The 10,000-nt window shown below is 35.9% G+C and overlaps 1 long non-coding RNA gene across 1 annotated transcript in view; it reads right to left on the bottom strand.

Annotated features, from left to right (window-relative positions):
* Window positions 1-5,304: 5,304 nt before the first annotated feature.
* Window positions 5,305-10,000, bottom strand: part of LOC123508426 — an 8,070-nt gene continuing 3,374 nt past the window's right edge. Inside the window, exons 2-4 of the long non-coding RNA XR_006675941.1 lie at window positions 8,456-8,552; window positions 6,501-6,577; window positions 5,305-5,933 (exon numbers count right to left, since the gene is read on the bottom strand). This is a non-coding gene — a long non-coding RNA (uncharacterized LOC123508426). The remainder of the gene's footprint in view (window positions 5,934-6,500; window positions 6,578-8,455; window positions 8,553-10,000) is intronic.

Genomic DNA, 10,000 nt, shown 5'->3' with positions numbered 1-10,000 from the left:
TTGGCTCGGCTCCTGCAAGCAATACACACAGCCCTCCCTGACCCGCGACCTGCGATTCCTTTGCCCCGCGTGAGGATGCGAGGGAAAGAGAAGAGGATGAAGAGGATAAGAAGAATGAGGCAAGATCACCACGAGGAGGACGAGGATGAGGAGGAGGAGGAAGAGGAGGAGGCAAAATTTTCGGCTTAGCGTGGGAGAGGAGAAAGGATTGGGAGGAGGAGGAAGCTGGGGATATGGAGGAGGAGGAGGAGGAGGAGGAGGAGGAGGAGGAGGAGGAGGAGGAGGAGGAGGAGGGGGAGTGAGGCGGGGGAGTTTGTTGTGCCTTCAAAAAGTGCGGCAGATTCGAGGATGAGGTCACGAGAACAACCACAAATAGTCCTCCTCCTCCTCCTCTTCCTCCTCCTCCGCTTCTACCTGCTAGCCCATCATATCTACCACCACCACCACCACCACTACGCCCACACATGCAATGCAGTAGTAATGAATATGAATACGAAGAGAGAGAGAGAGAGAGAGAGAGAGAGAGAGAGAGAGAGAGAGAGAGAGAGAGAGAGAGAGAGAGAGAGAGAGAGAGAGAGAGAGAGAAACACCACTCCCACAACAACAGATCCATTTCAGAACATACACACACACACAAAAAAAAAAAAAAATAGAAAAACAATTTACCCTTCCATCCCCGAAACTCAACAAAACAAAACAAAACAAAACGAAAACCCAAGACGAAAAAAAAAGAAAAACACTAAAAAAAAAAGTAATAAGAAAAACATTAATAATCAAAAGAAAAAAAAACACACACAAGGAAGCGAACGAAAAAATATGAACCATTATCAACTTTAGAGGAAAAAAATAATAAAATTAATCCATGCCTTTGATATTCGATCGGGAGTTTGAAAGAGATTCAGCGATGAGGAGGAGAGAGAGGCAGCCAATCAGAGCTCAATATTGCAGTCTGGAGGGGCAGTTTCCACCAATAGGAACGCTTCTTGATCAACCCAAGTGTGGCTGGCGGTCGTATGGAATTTCCTGGGTTTTGTTAGTTTTTCCCAGAGAGAGAGAGAGAGAGAGAGAGAGAGAGAGAGATTTAACGAAAAGAAAGCATAGGAAGGAAGGAAGGAGATAAAAAAATAGAGGATTGGGGGAAAAGGAGATTAAAGAAGAGAAAACCATGAAAGAGAAAAGAAAGAAGAGAATAGGAAGAGAAACACATTGAAAAGAGAGAGAGAGAGAGAGAGAGAGAGAGAGAGAGAGAGAGAGAGAGAGAGAGAGAGAGAGAAAATATATATAAATAAAGTAAAAACAAACTAAAACTAGAAGAAACTTTGAAAATAAAACGAGAGAGAGAGAGAGAGAGAGAGAGAGAGAGAGAGAGAGAGAGAGAGAGAGAGAGAGACAAAAAGATTGACAGACGGAAGTAAACTGAGAGGAGATAAAAATGAAAGAAAACGGGATTTGTGAAAATATGAAAGGAAAACAATGGCAAAAAAACAGGAGGAGGAGGAGGAGGAGGAAGAGGAAGAGGAAGAGGAAGAGGAAGAGGAAGAGGAGGAGGAAGAGGAAGAGGAAGAGGAAGATGAAGAGGAAGAGGAGGAGGAGGAGGAGGAGGAGGAAGGGGAGGAGGAGGAGGAGGAGGAGGAGGAGGAGGAGGAGGGTGTGGCAGAGGTGAGCAAAGCGGAAAAACACATCAATACCAAGGGGAAAAAAAGGAAGCAAATAGAAAGAAAAAGAAAAGAAAGGAAGAAAAAGATGGAAGGAAGGAAGGAAGGAAGGAAGGAAGGAAGGAAGGAAGAAAAAGAAGGAAGGAAGGTTGAAAAGGAAAGAAATTTAGCTGAAAGAGAGACGAACGAAAGAAACAAACAAAGAAACAAACAAACAAAAAAATAATAAACGGATAGAGAGAGAGAGAGAGAGAGAGAGAGAGAGAGAATCCTGAAGAGAAAGATAGGGAAGAATAAATATTTTGGAAAGTAAAAAAAGAAGAGGGGAATGAGGAAAGCGAAAGAACAAAGGAGAAAATACAATAAAGAAGAGAAAGAGGGATTGAAAAAGGAAAAAAAAAAACACGAAAATGCAATAAAGGGAAATATGAAAGAAAAGAACAAAGAAAAGAAACAACATAGGAGGAAAATTTTGAAGGGAATTAGAAGAGAATGAGTAAAAATAAAGAACATGGAAAGGAAGGAGAAAGAAAACGTGGGAGGAGAAAAGGAATAAGGGGAATGAAAAGTAAAAAAAAAAAAGGGGGAAATTGAAGGAAAGCGTAAAGGAAAACTAAAAAAAAAAAAGAGAAGTGAAGGGAAGTCGATGATAAAACAGGAGGGAAAGAATATGAATCGATTATGAAGAAAATGTGAATGAAATGGACAAAGAAAAGGAAAATTAAAGAAAACACGGAACCTTGTTGGTGGGAGAAGATAAAAGAAAGGAAGAATAAAAGAGAGAAGAATATAAGAAAAGAAATGTGGAACGCAGAATGAGAATAAGAGGAAAGTGATAGAAAAGAAAGAAAGAAGAAAATAGAAACATTTTGAAACTTTTGAAACATTTATTCATCACTAATTCTTTTAAAAATATAATGTACATATTATAATAAGCATTGTGCAAACTAGTTACCCTATTTTAAGCAAATTATTTGCTGACATGTGCGGTTTGTGTAATGAAAAGAATAGAATCTTAACAATAATGCATTGGAAAAGTTAATGGAAATATCTGACAATAAAATAATAATAATAATAATAATAATAATAATAATAATAATAATAATAATAATAATAATAATAATAAAAATGAAAATAATAACAATAACAATAATAAAAATAATGATGACAATATAATGAAAATAATAACAATAACAATAATAAAAATAATAATGATGACAATAATTCTTATGATAATACATTAATACAAATTAGAGATAATAATAACAATAGAAATATTACAAAAAACAATATTAATTATAACAGTAATAAAAATAATATTGATGACAATAGTTCTTATGATAATGTATTAATACAAAATAGAGATGATAATATTGAAAGAAGATTCAGTGATATAACATAAACAACTCTGATGATAATAGTAATATATAAAGACTAAAAATCATGAAAATAAAGATATATGACAATTCAGGTGTAAAATATTAGCTATATGGAAATTTAATAAAGATCCTTTATATGCATGAATACAAATACTTAGATTTAATATTGCAAACTAGACAATCAATATGAATATATGATATTTTTTGTTTTGTTTTTTAAATATACTAAGGGAAGGAACATTTTGTATGTGAGGTGGTATAGTGTTCCATACAACAGGACCTATGTATAAAATTGAATGGCGAAGTTTTGTGAGGCGATGAGCTGGATGTAGGAGGTTACCACGATTACGTGTCCTATGTTCATGGGTTGGGAGGAGATCTTGAGTTGATTTCTGTGGTTAAACATATATTGAGAAACACATAGTTTTGTTATATCTTCAAGTTTTAATATGTTTAGAAGTTTAAAAAGAGGGTCTGTGTGAGCAAAATAGCTACTGTTTGAAATTATTCTAACAATTTTTTTAAGTTGCATTTTGAGAGGGATTAGATATGTTGTGTAGGTAGTGCTCCATATGAGATTGCAATATGTTAGCAGTGGGTATATATGAGCATAATAAATACATTTAAGTACATTTTGAGGCATGAAGTCTTTGATTTGGTGAAGTAAAGCAATGTGTCTGGAAATCTTTAGTGTTAAACTATCAATATGATGCTTAAAAGTCAATGATTCGTCATAAGTAACTCCTAAAAATTTTACTGTGTTTGTTCTGCAAATAGGATTTCTATTAATTGTAAGTTGGGGGAGGTTGAGTTGACGTTTGCATGTGAAAAGCATAAAATGTGTTTTGTCAGTGTTGATAGTGAGTCTGTTACTTAGGCACCACTGATGTAGTTTATCAAGTTCTTGATTAGCAGATATAATAAGTTGTTCTGGAGATGGGTCTATGAGGTAAACTGTCATATCGTCTGCGAATAGAATGGTTTTTGAGTTAATAAAAATATTTGATATGTCATTTATGTAAATTAGAAATAATATAGGACCCAAAACACTACCTTGAGGTACCCCAAGAGTAACAGTTTTCAAAGAAGACATTTCTCCATAAAAGTGAACTTGCTGCTGTCTTTCAAATAAATAATCCCTGAACCAAGAATGTATTGTGCCACGTACACCATAATGATACAGTTTATCAAGAAGGATATTGTGGTTCACTGTGTCAAATGCTTTAGAGAAGTCAATAAAAATGGATAAAACTGAAAGTTTTTTATCTATTGAAGTTAGGATGTCATTAGAAAAAACATTAAGGGCATGAGATGTGCTGCATTTTGACCTAAAACCGTATTGTGAATTATTTAATATTTTTTTTATTTTCCAAATATTGCACAAGGTGAGTCTTCATTGCAGATTCAAATATCTTAGAAAAAACTGTCAGTTGAGAAATAGGCCTATAATTTTTAGGATCATCATTAGGTCCAGACTTGTATATGGGAGTAATTACAGCATTTTTTAGCTTGGTTGGAAAAGTTCCACTTGAAACTGAAAGATTAAAAAGAAATGTTAGTGGTATGGAGAACAATTCAGTATTCTTTTTAATAACAGAGACTGCAATATCATTAATGCCAGAGTTTTTATTATTAAGTTTTTTAATCACATTTCTTAAGTCTTGAGTAGTTAAAATAGGAACAACCATAGACTGTGGAAAATCACCTTCAAGGTAACTATTTGGATTAGTATTAGATTTAGGTAATTGGTTGTTAAGGTGGGGTGCAATATTCGAAAAGTAATTACTGAAAGCTTCAGCTATGTCAAATGGCTTGTTTAGTGTAGCCGACCCTACTTTCAACGAGTTAATACTGGTGCTCTTATAAGAATTACCTTTTAAAGAATTTATAGTTTGCCATATTTTCTTAGTGTTATTTTTAAAATCAGAAAATAATTTATAGTAATAGTTACGTTTAGCTAATCTTATAGCTTGTGTGAGATTGTTCCTGTATATTTAGTATGTGTTATGTGATATGATTCCAAGTTTTGCTTGTTTGAAGAGTATAAATTCATTTTTAATAGAGTTCATTAATCCTCTGGTAAGCCAAGGGTTTTGCAGTCTTTTATATGTGATAAATTTTGTCTTTATAGGCTAACATTTGTTATATAATTTGATAATAGTATTAATAAAGTAGCTGAAACTTTCATTAGTGCTTGTCATGTGGTATAGATCTTCCCAGTTAATTTAGTGTAATTCATGTGTAAATTTATCATGGTTATAATTGCTAAAGTCCCTGAAAGTTATCTTGAGCTTACTATTAGGTTCAGATTGTTTAATCACATTAATGAAAACGGGTAAGTGATCAGAAACACTATAATGTAAAATGCCAGATAAAGATGGTGGTAAGAAATTCGTCCAAACATGGTCTAAAAGGGAGGGTTTACCTAGTTGTGGATTATCTGGGAATCTGGTCGGCCGAGATATGCGAGGAAAATAATTCATTGCTTGCATTGCATTAATGAAGATATTAGATGAGATGTATGTTCAAGTAAATTAATGTTGAAATCACCAAGAATAATGGTTTTGTTGCACCTGAAAACATCAATAGTTACTTTGTTAATTAAGGTGTCAGTAAAATCATTTACAGCTATATGTTTGCTATGAGGTCTGTAAAGCGTGGTTATTACATATTCAATTGTAGCTATTTTAACTCTTAGTGTATAGAGTTCTATATCGTCATTGATCCAACAATATTCATGTAGTACATCTGTATGAATGTCATTCCTTACAAAAATACTGCTACCTCCGTGTTCCTTGTTAGTTCTAACCAGATGGAATGCAGAATATCCTTCCATAAAGAAAAGATGTTTGGTAGATTCATTTAGCCAGGTTTCTGTGAGTGCAAGGACATCTGGGTGCTTCGGGAGACAATTTAACATTAATTTTAGGTAATCAAAGATCTTAGAAAGAGTCCTAATATTTAAATGAATTATGTTAATATACTGATTATGGTAAGGATTAGTAGCTAACACATATTCATCAATATTAAAATATCTAGATTGAGCATTAATGTCATGGTTTCCAGAATTTTTTCAATAATATTAATAAAGTCAGAATTATTATTACCATCATCATCAGTTGAATCATAGAGTGATTTATATAGGTTCTCCATAACGAATTATGAAAAAAAAAAATATATATATATATATATATATATATATATATATATATATATATATATATATATATATATATATATATATATATATATAGAGAGAGAGAGAGAGAGAGAGAGAGAGAGAGAGAGAGAGAGAGAGAGAGAGAGAGAGAGAGAGAGAGAGAGAGAGAGATACTATAGATAGACAATCTAGATAGTCTCATAGGTATGCATAAACATAATGAAAAATTTTACAAACATCATTATACATTTGGCAGAATATGCATGAAAAATATATACAACAACAGAGGAAGGGAGCAATACTGACTTTACAGTAAAATGGGCATGACCAAGTCCTCCACAGGGGCTCGATCCCCATCACGTCCATGGGAGTAGCCCGCAGTTCTGTCGTGGAAAAGTCGGTCAATCCCGTTGGAAAAACGTGAGAGCATACACAGAATACTTGCTCTCTACAACATGTAGTGGTAATAATAGATACAAGTAGTTATACTTAATATTCACATAGGAGGAAAGGGGTAGTAATAAAAGAAAGTGATACCAGTAGTAGTAGTAGTAGTAGTAGTAGTAGTAGTAGTAGTAGTAGTAGTAGTAGTAGTAGTAGTAGTAGCAGTAGTAGTGGTAGTAGCAGTAGTAGTGGTAATAGCAGTAGCAGTAGCAGTAGTAGTAGTAGTAGCAGTAGAAAATAGTAGAAAGACAGGAAATAAGAAATCAAAATAAAAATGGAGAAATGAAAAATAAAAACTGGAAGTGAGAGAAAAGAAAAGAGAGAACCGAAATAATACGAAGGAATAGAGAGAAAAAGATTATAAAAAGTTAAAAAAATGCTATATAATAAAGAAAAGGGGAAAGAAAAGTCAAAAGAATGAAAAATAAAACTTAGCCAAATAAAGTAAGCATGCTCAAGCTCCACGTCTGCGCAGTACAAACAGTTGGCCTCACCCTGCCGTCCATCACGCTCCAGTAACTCTGACTCAAACTCTACCTGACGCCATGTTCATTAGTCCAGGTAGTGTGGACAGATAAAATCTATTATTGCTTGTTCTTTTGACCTTTGAAATCCGGATGGCTTTTTTCAAACATATCAAATCAATCTATTCCAAACTGAAATCGTGCAAAACTTGATACTTTTCAGATAGAGAGAGAATCTTACTCTACACAACACACACCTCACTGCTTTTAAGACAGCACTCGTCAAACTTCGTAAAAATGTATAATATCACTCAGCCTACAGAGAAATCTAATCGTTCACTCTACATGTTTATGCAGCCGACTGTGAAATGTAGCCACGTTCCCTGAGCTATATAACCGTTTGTCGGTCTGATCGCTGCTTTCCCGGCAACAGTGTTTAGAGACGACTACTCTGTACCGCGAGACAATGCTGAGTGCTGACCATCTGAATTAAACCAGCCAGCGAACACTGAAAACTTGATAGTATAGGTTCTCTCCTATTGTCGCGTCTCTTCTTTCTCTTAAGAAAAAAAGAAAACAAGTTAAGTTGCAATAATAACAACCAGCTCGTCGGAGGGTTCCATCTAGATTATTTACGTTTTTATTCAAAAATTGCAGCAGGTAGCGAGCCAGTGGCTGCCCCACACCCTGTCAATGTTGCCGAGTGAAGCTTAACGGCTGCTCCGGTAATTCGCAATGTAAACACCCTTGAGTAAGACTACAAGACAGCCACTGGATCCGGAGGGTCAAATTATGTGACAGAGCTAATAATGGTGTGTGTGTGTGTGTGTGTGTGTGTGTGTGTGTGTGTGTGTGTGTGTGTGTGTGTGTGTGTGTGTGTGTGTGTGTGTGTTTTAATTGTCCACGATAACCAAACCAAACAAAAATAAATGGATAAAGAAAAATATGTGAGGAGGAAGAAGGCCCACGTATAGAGAAAGCCTTAAATCTTAACAAAAACTGAAGGTCTTGAAAGCCAGCATAGCACAACACACACCATCATAACACAACACACACCATCATAACATCACACACGCCAGCATAACACAACACACGCCATCATAACACAACACACGCCATCATAACACAACACACGCCAGCATAACACAACACACGCCATCATAACACAACACACGCCAGCATAACACAACACACGCCATCATAACATCACACACGCCAGCATAACACAACACACGCCATCATAACATCACACACGCCAGCATAACACAACACACGCCATCATAACATCACACACGCCAGTACAGCATCACATACTTACTACATCCATGCAGTTCCCTCCTGCCTGTGACTTACTATTACTGGACAATTCCCTCCTGGCGCCGCAGGTTCCTCCGCCAGGCAGTGACTCACGTTCCAGTCACGCCGCCTGCACCAAGAGGCCCCGGGGAGCCTTAGGGATGGAGACAAAGGACAGTTATGACACACTGGGTAAGAAGGAGTACATCAAGCTAAGTTTTTTTTCATGTTAGTTACTTTACATGAAAAGTTAATTAATATATGTATGAACAGGGCGAGGATGTTACAAGAGTTACGGCATATTAAGTAAAAAAGATTGAACTAAACTATGATTTTTCATGTTAAATACTATGAATTCTAAGTGCCATGAAAATAAAAGGTACTTAGTATTATCAGCAAGAGGATAATGACAAGACATCTGTGTGGGATGAGTCAAGGGACAATAATATATGCCATATTTGACATCATGTTTTCATGTGTAGGTATAGGTAGTGCTGTACACATGGGCCACACACCTGTGTTTTCCCATCCTTGCTGAACAGTAAACATTACCGTAGGTGAAGGATTCACGCTTGGAGGCCAATAAATAGTAAGAGAAAAACTAACTCTAGGAACTGTCACACAAAATAAAACACTGTTCTTTAGACTGGCGGCAAAGCAAGACTGCGTCGACCACAAACTTCTTTCCTCTTGGTGCCGATGTAAACAAACCGCAGCTTCCAGACGCCAGTGCTACGGTAGTGAGATAGATATTGTGGCACTACCATAGCATATACCAAGGAGGTTGAATTAGAGAAGGTGGCATGGCGTCACAAAAGTGAAGCCAGCGCGCTATGGGTCCGCTGTTACTCCTACTCCCCCTTACACCCAAAACATTATCAGCCGCCCATTGAAAATACATGGGAACCCCCGAGTTACGCTCCTTAATTTCCGTCTTATGTCCATGTTTCGAGGCTGACACACATGTAAATATCTCTCTCTCTCTCTCTCTCTCTCTCTCTCTCTCTCTCTCTCTCTCTCTCTCTATATATATATATATATATATATATATATATATATATATATATATATATATATATATATATATATATATATATATATATATATATATATATATATATATATTTCATATCATATATATATATATATATATATATATATATATATGTATGAAGTGTGATTTCATGTCACTGGGCATTGGAAAAGTATCAGTCACTGAAATTTTACCTCACCGTTTGTTTCTTGCCATGTAATAAACGAGAAAAGGCAATCTTTTTGCCATAATTCTTCCCGGAAACGGCCTGCTGTACCTATTTCAGTATTGTAGCTATTCGTATGAACACCATTAATAACAGGTCTATGTGACATACTTAGAAAAAACAATAGTATATGTTAGCATGTCCTTTGTTTTTCCCATACTCCCTTTCTGTCTGACTTCACGTCTTTCCCCTCAGTCCTCGCTCGCTGCCGCCAGAGGCTGACACGCTACGCCTCCTGCCTCTCGTTTCGCTCGGTTTACACTTGTTGTATATTGTGCTACCGTAAATACACTTTCATAATGGACTCAGGTGTCTCCATGCTACCCCTGTTTTACGACAACTA

This window comes from Portunus trituberculatus, chromosome 24, assembly GCF_017591435.1.
Source record: "Portunus trituberculatus isolate SZX2019 chromosome 24, ASM1759143v1, whole genome shotgun sequence".
NCBI lineage: Eukaryota > Metazoa > Arthropoda > Malacostraca > Decapoda > Portunidae > Portunus > Portunus trituberculatus.
This window is presented reverse-complemented; position numbering and strand designations above follow the sequence as displayed.